Source organism: Dendrobates tinctorius, unplaced genomic scaffold (assembly GCF_039654945.1).
Source record: "Dendrobates tinctorius isolate UK_male_01 unplaced genomic scaffold, ASM3965494v1 ptg000035l, whole genome shotgun sequence".
Classification (NCBI taxonomy): Eukaryota; Metazoa; Chordata; class Amphibia; order Anura; family Dendrobatidae; genus Dendrobates; species Dendrobates tinctorius.
The window spans coordinates 47580922-47600176 of NW_027361703.1; positions in this window are offsets into that span (position 1 = coordinate 47580922).

The following is a 19255-nucleotide window of genomic DNA, read 5'->3' on the forward strand; positions in this document are numbered from 1 at the left end:
CTCTCGTCACTTTTGTCACAGCTGTGACATCGAGCCTGTGACATAGCGCTCAGATATCAGTGGGCCTCACACAATCCAAAAGTGTCCAGTGTCCACAAGTGTCTGCAGAAATTCAAAATCTCCCTTATCCTCTAGTCACTTTGGTCACAGCTGTGCCATCGAGCCTGTCACATAGCGCTCAGATATTCATTGGGCCTCACACAATCCAAAAGTGTCCAGTGTCCACAAGTGTGTGCAGAAATTCAAAATCTCCCTTATCTTCTAGTCACTTTGGTCACAGCTGTGCCATCGAGCCTGTCACATAGCGCTCAGATATTCTTTGGGCCTCACACAATCCAAAAGTGTCCAGTGTCCACAAGTGTGTGCAGAAATTCAAAATCTCCCTTATCCTCTAGTCACTTTGGTCACAGCTGTGCCATCGAGCCTGTCACATAGCGCTCAGATATTCATTGGGTCTCACACAATCCAAAAGTGTCCAGTGTCCACAAGTATGTGCAGAAATTCAAAATCTCCCTTATCCTCTCGTCACTTTTGTCCTGCTGAGAAGAAAAAAAAACTGCTTCTGCTGCTAGCGATTTGGCCTGTACAACACACCAGTCACTGTGTGTGCAGTGCAAGGGGAGGCTATATAGTGGTGTATCAGTGGTGTTGGTTGTTGGGCTGCCTTCTAAGGCTTCCTGACATTCCTGCATTGCTGTTTACCCACTGCTCCGCAAACTGCTTTTTTAAAAGCAATCCCAATTTTTTTTTTGTCCTGCTGAGAAGAGAAAAAAACTGCTTCTGCTGCTAGCGATTTGGCCTGCACAACACACCAGTCACTGTGTGTGCAGTGCAAGGGGAGGCTATATTGTGGTGTATCAGTGGTGTTGGTTGTTGGGCTGCCTTTTAAGGCTTCCTGACAGGCTGGCATTGCTGTTTACCCACTGCTCTGCAAACTGCTTTTTTAAAAGCAATCCAATCTCCCTTATCCTCTAGTCACTTTTGTCACAGCTGTGCCATCGAGCCTGTGACATAGCGCTCAGATATCAGTGGGCCTCACACAATCCAAAAGTGTCCAGTGTCCACAAATGTCTGCAGAAATTCAAAATCTCCCTTATCCTCTCGTCACTTTTGTCACAGCTGTGCCATCGAGCCTGTGACATAGCGCTCAGATATCAGTGGCCCTCACACAATCCAAAAGTGTCCAGTGTCCACAAGTGTCTGCAGAAATTCAAAATCTCCCTTATCCTCTAGTCACTTTGGTCACAGCTGTGCCATCGAGCCTGTCACATAGCGCTCAGATATTCATTGGGCCTCACACAATCCAAAAGTGTCCAGTGTCCACAAGTGTGTGCAGAAATTCAAAATCTCCCTTATCTTTTAGTCACTTTGGTCACAGCTGTGCCATCGAGCCTGTCACATAGCGCTCAGATATTCATTGGGCCTCACACAATCCAAAAGTGTCCAGTGTCCACAAGTGTGTGCAGAAATTCAAAATCTCCCTTATCCTCTAGTCACTTTGGTCACAGCTGTGCCATCGAGCCTGTCACATAGCGCTCAGATATTCATTGGGTCTCACACAATCCAAAAGTGTCCAGTGTCCACAAGTGTGTGCAGAAATTCAAAATCTCCCTTATCCTCTCGTCACTTTTGTCACAGCTGTGCCATCGAGCCTGTGACATAGCGTTCAGATATCAGTGGGCCTCACACAATCCAAAAGTGTCCAGTGTCCACAAGTGTGTGCAGAAATTCAAAATCTCCCTTGTCCTCTAGTCACTTTGGTCACAGCTGTGCCATCGAGCCTGTCACATAGCGCTCAGATATTCATTGGGTCTCACACAATCCAAAAGTGTCCAGTGTCCACAAGTGTGTGCAGAAATTCAAAATCTCCCTTATCCTCTAGTCACTTTGGTCACAGCTGTGCCATCGAGCCTGTCACATAGCGCTCAGATATTCATTGGGTCTCACACAATCCAAAAGTGTCCAGTGTCCACAAGTATGTGCAGAAATTCAAAATCTCCCTTATCCTCTCGTCACTTTTGTCCTGCTGAGAAAAAAAAAAAACTGCTTCTGCTGCTAGCGATTTGGCCTGTACAACACACCAGTCACTGTGTGTGCAGTGCAAGGGGAGGCTATATAGTGGTGTATCAGTGGTGTTGGTTGTTGGGTTGCCTTCTAAGGCTTCCTGACATTCCTGCATTGCTGTTTACCCACTGCTCCGCAAACTGCTTTTTTAAAAGCAATCCCAATTTTTTTTTTTGTCCTGCTGAGAAGAGAAAAAAACTGCTTCTGCTGCTAGCGATTTGGCCTGCACAACACACCAGTCACTGTGTGTGCAGTGCAAGGGGAGGCTATATTGTGGTGTATCAGTGGTGTTGGTTGTTGGGCTGCCTTTTAAGGCTTCCTGACAGGCTGGCATTGCTGTTTACCCACTGCTCTGCAAACTGCTTTTTTAAAAGCAATCCAATCTCCCTTATCCTCTAGTCACTTTTGTCACAGCTGTGCCATCGAGCCTGTGACATAGCGCTCAGATATCAGTGGGCCTCACACAATCCAAAAGGGTCCAGTGTCCACAAATGTCTGCAGAAATTCAAAATCTCCCTTATCCTCTCGTCACTTTTGTCACAGCTGTGCCATCGAGCCTGTGACATAGCGCTCAGATATTCATTGGGTCTCACACAATCCAAAAGTGTCCAGTGTCCACAAGTGTGTGCAGAAATTCAAAATCTCCCTTATCTTTTAGTCACTTTGGTCACAGCTGTGCCATCGAGCCTGTCACATAGCGCTCAGATATTCATTGGGCCTCACACAATCCAAAAGTGTCCAGTGTCCACAAGTGTGTGCAGAAATTCAAAATCTCCCTTATCCTCTAGTCACTTTGGTCACAGCTGTGCCATCGAGCCTGTCACATAGCGCTCAGATATTCATTGGGTCTCACACAATCCAAAAGTGTCCAGTGTCCACAAGTGTGTGCAGAAATTCAAAATCTCCCTTATCCACTAGTCACTTTGGTCACAGCTGTGCCATCGAGCCTGTCACATAGCGCTCAGATATTCATTGGGCCTCACACAATCCAAAAGTGTCCAGTGTCCACAAGTGTGTGCAGAAATTCAAAATCTCCCTTATCCTCTAGTCACTTTGGTCACAGCTGTGCCATCGAGCCTGTCACATAGCGCTCAGATATTCATTGGGCCTCACACAATCATAAAGTGTCCAGTGTCCACAAGTGTGTGCAGAAATTCAAAATCTCCCTTATCTTTTAGTCACTTTGGTCACAGCTGTGCCATCGAGCCTGTCACATAGCGCTCAGATATTCATTGGGCCTCACACAATCCAAAAGTGTCCAGTGTCCACAAGTGTGTGCAGAAATTCAAAATCTCCCTTATCCTCTAGTCACTTTGGTCACAGCTGTGCCATCGAGCCTGTCACATAGCGCTCAGATATTCATTGGGTCTCACACAATCCAAAAGTGTCCAGTGTCCACAAGTGAGTGCAGAAATTCAAAATCTCCCTTATCCTCTCGTCACTTTTGTCACAGCTGTGCCATCGAGCCTGTGACATAGCGTTCAGATATCAGTGGGCCTCACACAATCCAAAAGTGTCCAGTGTCCACAAGTGTCTGCAGAAATTCAAAATCTCCCTTATCCTCTAGTCACTTTGGTCACAGCTGTGCCATCGAGCCTGTCACATAGCGCTCAGATATTCATTGGGCCTCACACAATCCAAAAGTGTCCAGTGTCCACAAGTGTGTGCAGAAATTCAAAATCTCCCTTATCTTCTAGTCACTTTGGTCACAGCTGTGCCATCGAGCCTGTCACATAGCGCTCAGATATTCATTGGGCCTCACACAATCCAAAAGTGTCCAGTGTCCACAAGTGTGTGCAGAAATTCAAAATCTCCCTTATCCTCTAGTCACTTTGGTCACAGCTGTGCCATCGAGCCTGTCACATAGCGCTCAGATATTCATTGGGTCTCACACAATCCAAAAGTGTCCAGTGTCCACAAGTGTGTGCAGAAATTCAAAATCTCCCTTATCCTCTCGTCACTTTTGTCACAGCTGTGCCATCGAGCCTGTGACATAGCGTTCAGATATCAGTGGGCCTCACACAATCCAAAAGTGTCCAGTGTCCACAAGTGTGTGCAGAAATTCAAAATCTCCCTTGTCCTCTAGTCACTTTGGTCACAGCTGTGCCATCGAGCCTGTCACATAGCGCTCAGATATTCATTGGGTCTCACACAATCCAAAAGTGTCCAGTGTCCACAAGTGTGTGCAGAAATTCAAAATCTCCCTTATCCTCTAGTCACTTTGGTCACAGCTGTGCCATCGAGCCTGTCACATAGCGCTCAGATATTCATTGGGTCTCACACAATCCAAAAGTGTCCAGTGTCCACAAGTATGTGCAGAAATTCAAAATCTCCCTTATCCTCTCGTCACTTTTGTCCTGCTGAGAAAAAAAAAAAACTGCTTCTGCTGCTAGCGATTTGGCCTGTACAACACACCAGTCACTGTGTGTGCAGTGCAAGGGGAGGCTATATAGTGGTGTATCAGTGGTGTTGGTTGTTGGGTTGCCTTCTAAGGCTTCCTGACATTCCTGCATTGCTGTTTACCCACTGCTCCGCAAACTGCTTTTTTAAAAGCAATCCCAATTTTTTTTTTTGTCCTGCTGAGAAGAGAAAAAAACTGCTTCTGCTGCTAGCGATTTGGCCTGCACAACACACCAGTCACTGTGTGTGCAGTGCAAGGGGAGGCTATATTGTGGTGTATCAGTGGTGTTGGTTGTTGGGCTGCCTTTTAAGGCTTCCTGACAGGCTGGCATTGCTGTTTACCCACTGCTCTGCAAACTGCTTTTTTAAAAGCAATCCAATCTCCCTTATCCTCTAGTCACTTTTGTCACAGCTGTGCCATCGAGCCTGTGACATAGCGCTCAGATATCAGTGGGCCTCACACAATCCAAAAGGGTCCAGTGTCCACAAATGTCTGCAGAAATTCAAAATCTCCCTTATCCTCTCGTCACTTTTGTCACAGCTGTGCCATCGAGCCTGTGACATAGCGCTCAGATATTCATTGGGTCTCACACAATCCAAAAGTGTCCAGTGTCCACAAGTGTGTGCAGAAATTCAAAATCTCCCTTATCTTTTAGTCACTTTGGTCACAGCTGTGCCATCGAGCCTGTCACATAGCGCTCAGATATTCATTGGGCCTCACACAATCCAAAAGTGTCCAGTGTCCACAAGTGTGTGCAGAAATTCAAAATCTCCCTTATCCTCTAGTCACTTTGGTCACAGCTGTGCCATCGAGCCTGTCACATAGCGCTCAGATATTCATTGGGTCTCACACAATCCAAAAGTGTCCAGTGTCCACAAGTGTGTGCAGAAATTCAAAATCTCCCTTATCCACTAGTCACTTTGGTCACAGCTGTGCCATCGAGCCTGTCACATAGCGCTCAGATATTCATTGGGCCTCACACAATCCAAAAGTGTCCAGTGTCCACAAGTATGTGCAGAAATTCAAAATCTCCCTTATCCTCTCGTCACTTTTGTCTCAGCTGTGCCATCGAGCCTGTCACATAGCGCTCAGATATCAGTGGGCCTCACACAATCCAAAAGTGTACAGTGTCCACAAGTGTGTGCAGAAATTCAAAATCTCCCTTATCCTCTAGTCACTTTGATCACAGCTGTGCCATCGAGCCTGTCACATAGAGCTCAGATATTCATTGGGTCTCACACAATCCAAAAGTGTCCAGTGTCCACAAGTATGTGCAGAAATTCAAAATCTCCCTTATCCTCTCGTCACTTTTGTCCTGCTGAGAAGAAAAAAAAACTGCTTCTGCTGCTAGCGATTTGGCCTGTACAACACACCAGTCACTGTGTGTGCAGTGCAAGGGGAGGCTATATAGTGGTGTATCAGTGGTGTTGGTTGTTGGGCTGCCTTCTAAGGCTTCCTGACATTCCTGCATTGCTGTTTACCCACTGCTCCGCAAACTGCTTTTTTAAAAGCAATCCCAATTTTTTTTTTTGTCCTGCTGAGAAGAGAAAAAAACTGCTTCTGCTGCTAGCGATTTGGCCTGCACAACACACCAGTCACTGTGTGTGCAGTGCAAGGGGAGGCTATATTGTGGTGTATCAGTGGTGTTGGTTGTTGGGCTGCCTTTTAAGGCTTCCTGACAGGCTGGCATTGCTGTTTACCCACTGCTCTGCAAACTGCTTTTTTAAAAGCAATCCAATCTCCCTTATCCTCTAGTCACTTTTGTCACAGCTGTGCCATCGAGCCTGTGACATAGCGCTCAGATATCAGTGGGCCTCACACAATCCAAAAGTGTCCAGTGTCCACAAATGTCTGCAGAAATTCAAAATCTCCCTTATCCTCTTGTCACTTTTGTCACAGCTGTGCCATCGAGCCTGTGACATAGCGCTCAGATATCAGTGTCCCTCACACAATCCAAAAGTGTCCAGTGTCCACAAGTGTCTGCAGAAATTCAAAATCTCCCTTATCCTCTAGTCACTTTGGTCACAGCTGTGCCATCGAGCCTGTCACATAGCGCTCAGATATTCATTGGGCCTCACACAATCCAAAAGTGTCCAGTGTCCACAAGTGTGTGCAGAAATTCAAAATCTCCCTTATCCTCTAGTCACTTTGGTCACAGCTGTGCCATCGAGCCTGTCACATAGTGCTCAGATATTCATTGGGCCTCACACAATCCAAAAGTGTCCAGTGTCCACAAGTGTGTGCAGAAATTCAAAATCTCCCTTATCTTTTAGTCACTTTGGTCACAGCTGTGCCATCGAGCCTGTCACATAGCGCTCAGATATTCATTGGGCCTCACACAATCCAAAAGTGTCCAGTGTCCACAAGTGTCTGCAGAAATTCAAAATCTCCCTTATCCTCTAGTCACTTTGGTCACAGCTGTGCCATCGAGCCTGTCACATAGCGCTCAGATATTCATTGGGTCTCACACAATCCAAAAGTGTCCAGTGTCCACAAGTGTGTGCAGAAATTCAAAATCTCCCTTATCCTCTCGTCACTTTTGTCACAGCTGTGCCATCGAGCCTGTGACATAGCGTTCAGATATCAGTGGGCCTCACACAATCCAAAAGTGTCCAGTGTCCACAAGTGTCTGCAGAAATTCAAAATTTTCCTTTATCCTCTAGTCACTTTGGTCACAGCTGTGCCATCGAGCCTGTTACATAGAGCTCAGATATTCATTGGGCCTCACACAATCCAAAAGTGTCCAGTGTCCACAAGTGTGTGCAGAAATTCAAAATCTCCCTTATCTTCTAGTCACTTTGGTCACAGCTGTGCCATCGAGCCTGTCACATAGCGCTCAGATATTCATTGGGCCTCACACAATCCGAAAGTGTCCAGTATCCACATGTGTGTGCAGAAATTCAAAATCTCCCTTATCCTCTAGTCACTTTGGTCACAGCTGTGCCATCGAACCTGTCACATAGCGCTCAGATATTCATTGGGTCTCACACAATCCAAAAGTGTCCAGTGTCCACAAGTATGTGCAGAAATTCAAAATCTCCCTTATCCTCTCGTCACTTTTGTCACAGCTGTGCCATCGAGCCTGTGACATAGCGCTCAGATATCAGTGGGCCTCACACAATCCAAAAGTGTCCAGTGTCCATAAGTGTGTGCAGAAATTCAAAATCTCCCTTATCCTCTAGTCACTTTGGTCACAGCTGTGCCATCGAGCCTGTCACATAGCGCTCAGATATTCATGGGCCTCACACAATCCAAAAGTGTCCAGTGAGTGTCCACAAGTGTGTGCAGAAATTCAAAATCTCCCTTATCCTCTAGTCACTTTGGTCACAGCTGTGCCATCGAGACTGTCACATAGCGCTCAGATATTCATTGGGCCTCACACAATCCAAAAGTGCCCAGTGTCCACAAGTAAGTGCAGAAATTCAAAATCTCCCTTATCCTCTAGTCACTTTGGTCACAGCTGTGCCATCGAGCCTGTCACATAGCGCTCAGATATTCATTGGGCCTCACACAATCCAAAAGTGTCCAGTGTCCACAAGTGTGTGCAGAAATTCAAAATCTCCCTTATCCTCTAGTCACTTTGGTCACAGCTGTGCCATCGAGCCTGTCACATAGCGCTCAGATATGCATTGGGCCTCACACAATCCAAAAGAGTCCAGTGTCCACAAGTGTGTGCAGAAATTCAAAATCTCCATTATCCTCTGGTCACTTTGGTCACAGCTGTGCCATCGAGCCTGTCACATAGCGTTCAGATATTCATGGGCCTCACACAATCCAAAAGTGTCCAGTGAGTGTCCACAAGTGTGTGCAGAAATTCAAAATCTCCCTTATCCTCTAGTCACTTTGGTCACAGCTGTGCCATCGAGACTGTCACATAGCGCTCAGATATTCATTGGGCCTCACACAATCCAAAAGTGTCCAGTGTCCACAAGTAAGTGCAGAAATTCAAAATCTCCCTTATCCTCTAGTCACTTTGGTCACAGCTGTGCCATCGAGCCTGTCACATAGCGCTCAGATATTCATTGGGCCTCACACAATCCAAAAGTGTCCAGTGTCCACAAGTGTGTGCAGAAATTCAAAATCTCCCTTATCCTCTAGTCACTTTGGTCACAGCTGTGCCATCGAGCCTGTCACATAGCGCTCAGATATTCATTGGGCCTCACACAATCCAAAAGAGTCCAGTGTCCACAAGTGTGTGCAGAAATTCAAAATCTCCGTTATCCTCTGGTCACTTTGGTCACAGCTGTCCCATCGAGCCTGTCACATAGCGCTCAGATTTTCATTGGGCCTCACACAATCCAAAAGTGTCCAGTGTCCACAAGTGTGTGAAGAAATTCAAAATCTCCCTTATCCTCTAGTCACTTTGGTCACAGCTGTGCCATCGAGCCTGTCACATAGCGCTCAGCTATTCATTGGGCCTCACACAATTCAAAATTGTCCAGTGTCCACAAGTGTGTGCAGAAATTCAAAATCTCCCTTATCCTCTAGTCACTTTGGTCACAGCTGTGCCATCGAGCCTGTCACATAGCGGTCAGATATTCATTGGGCCTCACACAATCCAAAAGTGTCCAGTGTCCACAAGTGTGTGCAGAAATTCAAAATCTCCCTTATCCTCTAGTCACTTTGGTCACAGCTGTGCCATCGAGCCTGTAACATAGCGCTCAGATATTCATTGGGTCTCACACAATCCAAAAGTGTCCAGTGTCCACAAGTGTGTGCAGAAATTCAAAATCTCCCTTATCCTCTATTCACTTTGGTCACAACTGTGCCATCGAGCCTGTCACATAGCGCTCAGATATTCATTGGGCCTCACACAATCCAAAAGTGTCCAGTGTCCACAAGTGTGTGCAGAAATTCAAAATCTCCCTTATCCTCTAGTCACTTTGGTCACAGCTGTGCCATCGAGCCTGTCACATAACGCTCAGATATTCATTAGGCCTCACACAATCCAAAAGTGTCCAGTGTCCACAAGTGTGTGCAGAAATTCAAAATCTCCCTTATCTTCTAGTCACTTTGGTCACAGCTGTGCCATCGAGCCTGTCACATAGCGCTCAGATATTCATTGGGCCTCACACAATCCAAAAGTGTCCAGTGTCCACAAGTGTGTGCAGAAATTCAAAATCTCCCTTATCCTCTAGTCACTTTGGTCACAGCTGTGCCATCGAGCCTGTCACATAGCGCTCAGATATTCATTGGATCTCACACAATCCAAAAGTGTCCAGTGTCCACAAGTGTGTGCAGAAATTCAAAATCTCCCTTATCCTCTCGTCACTTTTGTCACAGCTGTGACATCGAGCCTGTGACATAGCGCTCAGATATCAGTGGGCCTCACACAATCCAAAAGTGTCCAGTGTCCACAAGTGTCTGCAGAAATTCAAAATATCCCTTATCCTCTAGTCACTTTGGTCACAGCTGTGCCATCGAGCCTGTCACATAGCGCTCAGATATTCATTGGGCCTCACACAATCCAAAAGTGTCCAGTGTCCACAAGTGTGTGCAGAAATTCAAAATTTCCCTTATCCTCTAGTCACTTTGGTCACAGCTGTGCCATCGAGCCTGTCACATAGCGCTCAGATATTCATTGGGCCTCACACAATCCAAAAGTGTCCATTGTCCACAAGTGTGTGCAGAAATTCAAAATCTCCCTTATCCTCTAGTCACTTTGGTCACAGCTGTGCCATCGAGCCTGTCACATAGCGCTCAGATATTCATTGGGTCTCACACAATCCAAAAGTGTCCAGTGTCCACAAGTGTGTGCAGAAATTCAAAATCTCCCTTATCCTCTCGTCACTTTTGTCACAGCTGTGACATCGAGCCTGTGACATAGCGCTCATAGAATCATAGAATCATAGAATCATAGAATCGTAGAGTTGGAAGGGACCTCCTGGGCCATCTGGTCCAACCCCCTGCTCAAAGCAGGATTCGCTAAATCATCCCAGTCAGATGTCTGTCCAGCCTCTGTTTGAAGACTTCCATTGAAGGAGAACTCACCACTTCTCGTGGCAGCCTGTTCCACTCATTGATCACTCTAACTGTCAAAAAGTTTTTTCTAATATCTAATCTGTGTCTCCTCCCATTCAGTTTCATCCCATTGCTTCTAGTCTTTCCTTGTGCAAATGAGAATAAAGTTGATCCTTCTACAATGTGACAGCCCTTTAGATATTTGTAGACAGCAATTAAGTCTCCTCTCAGTCTTCTCTTTTGCAAACTAAACATTCCCAAATCCTGCAACCTTTCCTCATAAGACAGGGTTTGCAGACCGGTCACCATTCTGGTCGCTCTTTTCTGAACTTGCTCCAGTTTGTTGATGTCTTTTTTAAAATGTGGTGCCCAAAACTGGACACAATATTCCAGATGAGGTCTGACCAAAGAGGAGTAGAGGGAAATAATGACTTCACGTGATCTAGACTGTATGCTTCTGTTAATACATCCTAGAACTGCATTTGCCTTTTTTGCTGCTGCATCACACTGTTGACTCATATTCAGTCTGTGATCTATTAGTATACCCAAGTCTTTTTCACATGTGCTGTCACTTAGCCCTATTCCTCCCATTCTATATATGCTTTTTTCATTTTTATTGCCCAGATGTAGTACTTTGCATTTCTCCCTGTTAAAAACCATTCTGTTAGTTACTGCCCACTTCTCCAGTTTATTTAAATCTTTTTGAATCCTCTCTCTCTCTTCTCTAGTATTAGCTATCCCTCCTAGCTTTGTGTCATCAGCAAATTTAATCAGTTTACCCTCAATTCCTTCATCTAAATCGTTGATAAAGATGTTGAACAATACAGGGCCCAGGACAGAGCCCTGTGGTACCCCACTTGAGACATTCTTCCAACTGGATGTGCAGCCATTTACGACCACTCTTTGGGTCCGATCACTAAGCCAGCTATGAATCCACCTAACAGTTGCCTTGTCCATTCCATACTTATTCCAGATATCAGTGGGCCTCACACAATCCAAAAGTGTCCAGTGTCCACAAGTGTCTGCAGAAATTCAAAATCTCCCTTATCCTCTAGTCACTTTGGTCACAGCTGTGCCATCGAGCCTGTCACATAGCGCTCAGATATTCATTGGGCCTCACACAATCCAAAAGTGTCCAGTGTCCACAAGTGTGTGCAGAAATTCAAAATCTCCCTTATCCTCTAGTCACTTTGGTCACAGCTGTGCCATCGAGCCTGTCACATAGCGCTCAGATATTCATTGGGTCTCACACAATCCAAAAGTGTCCAGTGTCCACAAGTATGTGCAGAAATTCAAAATCTCCCTTATCCTCTCGTCACTTTTGTCCTGCTGAGAAGAAAAAAAAACTGCTTCTGCTGCTAGCGATTTGGCCTGTACAACACACCAGTCACTGTGTGTGCAGTGCAAGGGGAGGCTATATAGTGGTGTATCAGTGGTGTTGGTTGTTGGGCTGCCTACTAAGGCTTCCTGACATTCCTGCATTGCTGTTTACCCACTGCTCCGCAAACTGCTTTTTTTAAAAGCAATCCCAATTTTTTTTTTTGTCCTGCTGAGAAGAGAAAAAAACTGCTTCTGCTGCTAGCGATTTGGCCTGCACAACACACCAGTCACTGTGTGTGCAGTGCAAGGGGAGGCTATATTGTGGTGTATCAGTGGTGTTGGTTGTTGGGCTGCCTTTTAAGGCTTCCTGACAGGCTGGCATTGCTGTTTACCCACTGCTCTGCAAACTGCTTTTTTAAAAGCAATCCAATCTCCCTTATCCTCTAGTCACTTTTGTAACAGCTGTGCCATCGAGCCTGTGACATAGCGCTCAGATATCAGTGGGCCTCACACAATCCACAAGTGTCCAGTGTCCACAAATGTCTGCAGAAATTCAAAATCTCCCTTATCCTCTCGTCACTTTTGTCACAGCTGTGCCATCGAGCCTGTGACATAGCGCTCAGATATCAGTGTCCCTCACACAATCCAAAAGTGTCCAGTGTCCACAAATGTCTGCAGAAATTCAAAATCTCCCTTATCCTCTCGTCACTTTTGTCACAGCTGTGCCATCGAGCCTGTGACATAGCGCTCAGATATTCATTGGGTCTCACACAATCCAAAAGTGTCCAGTGTCCACAAGTGTGTGCAGAAATTCAAAATCTCCCTTATCTTTTAGTCACTTTGGTCACAGCTGTGCCATCGAGCCTGTCACATAGCGCTCAGATATTCATTGGGCCTCACACAATCCAAAAGTGTCCAGTGTCCACAAGTGTGTGCAGAAATTCAAAATCTCCCTTATCCTCTAGTCACTTTGGTCACAGCTGTGCCATCGAGCCTGTCACATAGCGCTCAGATATTCATTGGGTCTCACACAATCCAAAAGTGTCCAGTGTCCACAAGTGTGTGCAGAAATTCAAAATCTCCCTTATCCACTAGTCACTTTGGTCACAGCTGTGCCATCGAGCCTGTCACATAGCGCTCAGATATTCATTGGGCCTCACACAATCCAAAAGTGTCCAGTGTCCACAAGTGTGTGCAGAAATTCAAAATCTCCCTTATCCTCTAGTCACTTTGGTCACAGCTGTGCCATCGAGCCTGTCACATAGCGCTCAGATATTCATTGGGCCTCACACAATCATAAAGTGTCCAGTGTCCACAAGTGTGTGCAGAAATTCAAAATCTCCCTTATCTTTTAGTCACTTTGGTCACAGCTGTGCCATCGAGCCTGTCACATAGCGCTCAGATATTCATTGGGCCTCACACAATCCAAAAGTGTCCAGTGTCCACAAGTGTGTGCAGAAATTCAAAATCTCCCTTATCCTCTAGTCACTTTGGTCACAGCTGTGCCATCGAGCCTGTCACATAGCGCTCAGATATTCATTGGGTCTCACACAATCCAAAAGTGTCCAGTGTCCACAAGTGAGTGCAGAAATTCAAAATCTCCCTTATCCTCTCGTCACTTTTGTCACAGCTGTGCCATCGAGCCTGTGACATAGCGTTCAGATATCAGTGGGCCTCACACAATCCAAAAGTGTCCAGTGTCCACAAGTGTCTGCAGAAATTCAAAATCTCCCTTATCCTCTAGTCACTTTGGTCACAGCTGTGCCATCGAGCCTGTCACATAGCGCTCAGATATTCATTGGGCCTCACACAATCCAAAAGTGTCCAGTGTCCACAAGTGTGTGCAGAAATTCAAAATCTCCCTTATCTTCTAGTCACTTTGGTCACAGCTGTGCCATCGAGCCTGTCACATAGCGCTCAGATATTCATTGGGCCTCACACAATCCAAAAGTGTCCAGTGTCCACAAGTGTGTGCAGAAATTCAAAATCTCCCTTATCCTCTAGTCACTTTGGTCACAGCTGTGCCATCGAGCCTGTCCCATAGCGCTCAGATATTCATTGGGTCTCACACAATCCAAAAGTGTCCAGTGTCCACAAGTATGTGCAGAAATTCAAAATCTCCCTTATCCTCTCGTCACTTTTGTCTCAGCTGTGCCATCGAGCCTGTCACATAGCGCTCAGATATCAGTGGGCCTCACACAATCCAAAAGTGTACAGTGTCCACAAGTGTGTGCAGAAATTCAAAATCTCCCTTATCCTCTAGTCACTTTGATCACAGCTGTGCCATCGAGCCTGTCACATAGAGCTCAGATATTCATTGGGTCTCACACAATCCAAAAGTGTCCAGTGTCCACAAGTATGTGCAGAAATTCAAAATCTCCCTTATCCTCTCGTCACTTTTGTCCTGCTGAGAAGAAAAAAAAACTGCTTCTGCTGCTAGCGATTTGGCCTGTACAACACACCAGTCACTGTGTGTGCAGTGCAAGGGGAGGCTATATAGTGGTGTATCAGTGGTGTTGGTTGTTGGGCTGCCTTCTAAGGCTTCCTGACATTCCTGCATTGCTGTTTACCCACTGCTCCGCAAACTGCTTTTTTAAAAGCAATCCCAATTTTTTTTTTTGTCCTGCTGAGAAGAGAAAAAAACTGCTTCTGCTGCTAGCGATTTGGCCTGCACAACACACCAGTCACTGTGTGTGCAGTGCAAGGGGAGGCTATATTGTGGTGTATCAGTGGTGTTGGTTGTTGGGCTGCCTTTTAAGGCTTCCTGACAGGCTGGCATTGCTGTTTACCCACTGCTCTGCAAACTGCTTTTTTAAAAGCAATCCAATCTCCCTTATCCTCTAGTCACTTTTGTCACAGCTGTGCCATCGAGCCTGTGACATAGCGCTCAGATATCAGTGGGCCTCACACAATCCAAAAGTGTCCAGTGTCCACAAATGTCTGCAGAAATTCAAAATCTCCCTTATCCTCTTGTCACTTTTGTCACAGCTGTGCCATCGAGCCTGTGACATAGCGCTCAGATATCAGTGGCCCTCACACAATCCAAAAGTGTCCAGTGTCCACAAGTGTCTGCAGAAATTCAAAATCTCCCTTATCCTCTAGTCACTTTGGTCACAGCTGTGCCATCGAGCCTGTCACATAGCGCTCAGATATTCATTGGGCCTCACACAATCCAAAAGTGTCCAGTGTCCACAAGTGTGTGCAGAAATTCAAAATCTCCCTTATCCTCTAGTCACTTTGGTCACAGCTGTGCCATCGAGCCTGTCACATAGTGCTCAGATATTCATTGGGCCTCACACAATCCAAAAGTGTCCAGTGTCCACAAGTGTGTGCAGAAATTCAAAATCTCCCTTATCTTTTAGTCACTTTGGTCACAGCTGTGCCATCGAGCCTGTCACATAGCGCTCAGATATTCATTGGGCCTCACACAATCCAAAAGTGTCCAGTGTCCACAAGTGTCTGCAGAAATTCAAAATCTCCCTTATCCTCTAGTCACTTTGGTCACAGCTGTGCCATCGAGCCTGTCACATAGCGCTCAGATATTCATTGGGTCTCACACAATCCAAAAGTGTCCAGTGTCCACAAGTGTGTGCAGAAATTCAAAATCTCCCTTATCCTCTCGTCACTTTTGTCACAGCTGTGCCATCGAGCCTGTGACATAGCGTTCAGATATCAGTGGGCCTCACACAATCCAAAAGTGTCCAGTGTCCACAAGTGTCTGCAGAAATTCAAAATTTTCCTTTATCCTCTAGTCACTTTGGTCACAGCTGTGCCATCGAGCCTGTTACATAGAGCTCAGATATTCATTGGGCCTCACACAATCCAAAAGTGTCCAGTGTCCACAAGTGTGTGCAGAAATTCAAAATCTCCCTTATCTTCTAGTCACTTTGGTCACAGCTGTGCCATCGAGCCTGTCACATAGCGCTCAGATATTCATTGGGCCTCACACAATCCGAAAGTGTCCAGTATCCACATGTGTGTGCAGAAATTCAAAATCTCCCTTATCCTCTAGTCACTTTGGTCACAGCTGTGCCATCGAACCTGTCACATAGCGCTCAGATATTCATTGGGTCTCACACAATCCAAAAGTGTCCAGTGTCCACAAGTATGTGCAGAAATTCAAAATCTCCCTTATCCTCTCGTCACTTTTGTCACAGCTGTGCCATCGAGCCTGTGACATAGCGCTCAGATATCAGTGGGCCTCACACAATCCAAAAGTGTCCAGTGTCCATAAGTGTGTGCAGAAATTCAAAATCTCCCTTATCCTCTAGTCACTTTGGTCACAGCTGTGCCATCGAGCCTGTCACATAGCGCTCAGATATTCATGGGCCTCACACAATCCAAAAGTGTCCAGTGAGTGTCCACAAGTGTGTGCAGAAATTCAAAATCTCCCTTATCCTCTAGTCACTTTGGTCACAGCTGTGCCATCGAGACTGTCACATAGCGCTCAGATATTCATTGGGCCTCACACAATCCAAAAGTGCCCAGTGTCCACAAGTAAGTGCAGAAATTCAAAATCTCCCTTATCCTCTAGTCACTTTGGTCACAGCTGTGCCATCGAGCCTGTCACATAGCGCTCAGATATTCATTGGGCCTCACACAATCCAAAAGTGTCCAGTGTCCACAAGTGTGTGCAGAAATTCAAAATCTCCCTTATCCTCTAGTCACTTTGGTCACAGCTGTGCCATCGAGCCTGTCACATAGCGCTCAGATATGCATTGGGCCTCACACAATCCAAAAGAGTCCAGTGTCCACAAGTGTGTGCAGAAATTCAAAATCTCCATTATCCTCTGGTCACTTTGGTCACAGCTGTGCCATCGAGCCTGTCACATAGCGTTCAGATATTCATGGGCCTCACACAATCCAAAAGTGTCCAGTGAGTGTCCACAAGTGTGTGCAGAAATTCAAAATCTCCCTTATCCTCTAGTCACTTTGGTCACAGCTGTGCCATCGAGACTGTCACATAGCGCTCAGATATTCATTGGGCCTCACACAATCCAAAAGTGTCCAGTGTCCACAAGTAAGTGCAGAAATTCAAAATCTCCCTTATCCTCTAGTCACTTTGGTCACAGCTGTGCCATCGAGCCTGTCACATAGCGCTCAGATATTCATTGGGCCTCACACAATCCAAAAGTGTCCAGTGTCCACAAGTGTGTGCAGAAATTCAAAATCTCCCTTATCCTCTAGTCACTTTGGTCACAGCTGTGCCATCGAGCCTGTCACATAGCGCTCAGATATTCATTGGGCCTCACACAATCCAAAAGAGTCCAGTGTCCACAAGTGTGTGCAGAAATTCAAAATCTCCGTTATCCTCTGGTCACTTTGGTCACAGCTGTCCCATCGAGCCTGTCACATAGCGCTCAGATTTTCATTGGGCCTCACACAATCCAAAAGTGTCCAGTGTCCACAAGTGTGTGAAGAAATTCAAAATCTCCCTTATCCTCTAGTCACTTTGGTCACAGCTGTGCCATCGAGCCTGTCACATAGCGCTCAGCTATTCATTGGGCCTCACACAATTCAAAATTGTCCAGTGTCCACAAGTGTGTGCAGAAATTCAAAATCTCCCTTATCCTCTAGTCACTTTGGTCACAGCTGTGCCATCGAGCCTGTCACATAGCGGTCAGATATTCATTGGGCCTCACACAATCCAAAAGTGTCCAGTGTCCACAAGTGTGTGCAGAAATTCAAAATCTCCCTTATCCTCTAGTCACTTTGGTCACAGCTGTGCCATCGAGCCTGTCACATAGCGCTCAGATATTCATTGGGTCTCACACAATCCAAAAGTGTCCAGTGTCCACAAGTGTGTGCAGAAATTCAAAATCTCCCTTATCCTCTATTCACTTTGGTCACAACTGTGCCATCGAGCCTGTCACATAGCGCTCAGATATTCATTGGGCCTCACACAATCCAAAAGTGTCCAGTGTCCACAAGTGTGTGCAGAAATTCAAAATCTCCCTTATCCTCTAGTCACTTTGGTCACAGCTGTGCCATCGAGCCTGTCACATAACGCTCAGATATTCATTAGGCCTCACACAATCCAAAAGTGTCCAGTGTCCACAAGTGTGTGCAGAAATTCAAAATCTCCCTTATCTTCTAGTCACTTTGGTCACAGCTGTGCCATCGAGCCTGTCACATAGCGCTCAGATATTCATTGGGCCTCACACAATCCAAAAGTGTCCAGTGTCCACAAGTGTGTGCAGAAATTCAAAATCTCCCTTATCCTCTAGTCACTTTGGTCACAGCTGTGCCATCGAGCCTGTCACATAGCGCTCAGATATTCATTGGATCTCACACAATCCAAAAGTGTCCAGTGTCCACAAGTGTGTGCAGAAATTCAAAATCTCCCTTATCCTCTCGTCACTTTTGTCACAGCTGTGACATCGAGCCTGTGACATAGCGCTCAGATATCAGTGGGCCTCACACAATCCAAAAGTGTCCAGTGTCCACAAGTGTCTGCAGAAATTCAAAATATCCCTTATCCTCTAGTCACTTTGGTCACAGCTGTGCCATCGAGCCTGTCACATAGCGCTCAGATATTCATTGGGCCTCACACAATCCAAAAGTGTCCAGTGTCCACAAGTGTGTGCAGAAATTCAAAATTTCCCTTATCCTCTAGTCACTTTGGTCACAGCTGTGCCATCGAGCCTGTCACATAGCGCTCAGATATTCATTGGGCCTCACACAATCCAAAAGTGTCCATTGTCCACAAGTGTGTGCAGAAATTCAAAATCTCCCTTATCCTCTAGTCACTTTGGTCACAGCTGTGCCATCGAGCCTGTCACATAGCGCTCAGATATTCATTGGGTCTCACACAATCCAAAAGTGTCCAGTGTCCACAAGTGTGTGCAGAAATTCAAAATCTCCCTTATCCTCTCGTCACTTTTGTCACAGCTGTGACATCGAGCCTGTGACATAGCGCTCATAGAATCATAGAATCATAGAATCATAGAATCGTAGAGTTGGAAGGGACCTCCTGGGCCATCTGGTCCAACCCCCTGCTCAAAGCAGGATTCGCTAAATCATCCCAGTCAGATGTCTGTCCAGCCTCTGTTTGAAGACTTCCATTGAAGGAGAACTCACCACTTCTCGTGGCAGCCTGTTCCACTCATTGATCACTCTAACTGTCAAAAAGTTTTTTCTAATATCTAATCTGTGTCTCCTCCCATTCAGTTTCATCCCATTGCTTCTAGTCTTTCCTTGTGCAAATGAGAATAAAGTTGATCCTTCTACAATGTGACAGCCCTTTAGATATTTGTAGACAGCAATTAAGTCTCCTCTCAGTCTTCTCTTTTGCAAACTAAACATTCCCAAATCCTGCAACCTTTCCTCATAAGACAGGGTTTGCAGACCGGTCACCATTCTGGTCGCTCTTTTCTGAACTTGCTCCAGTTTGTTGATGTCTTTTTTAAAATGTGGTGCCCAAAACTGGACACAATATTCCAGATGAGGTCTGACCAAAGAGGAGTAGAGGGAAATAATGACTTCACGTGATCTAGACTGTATGCTTCT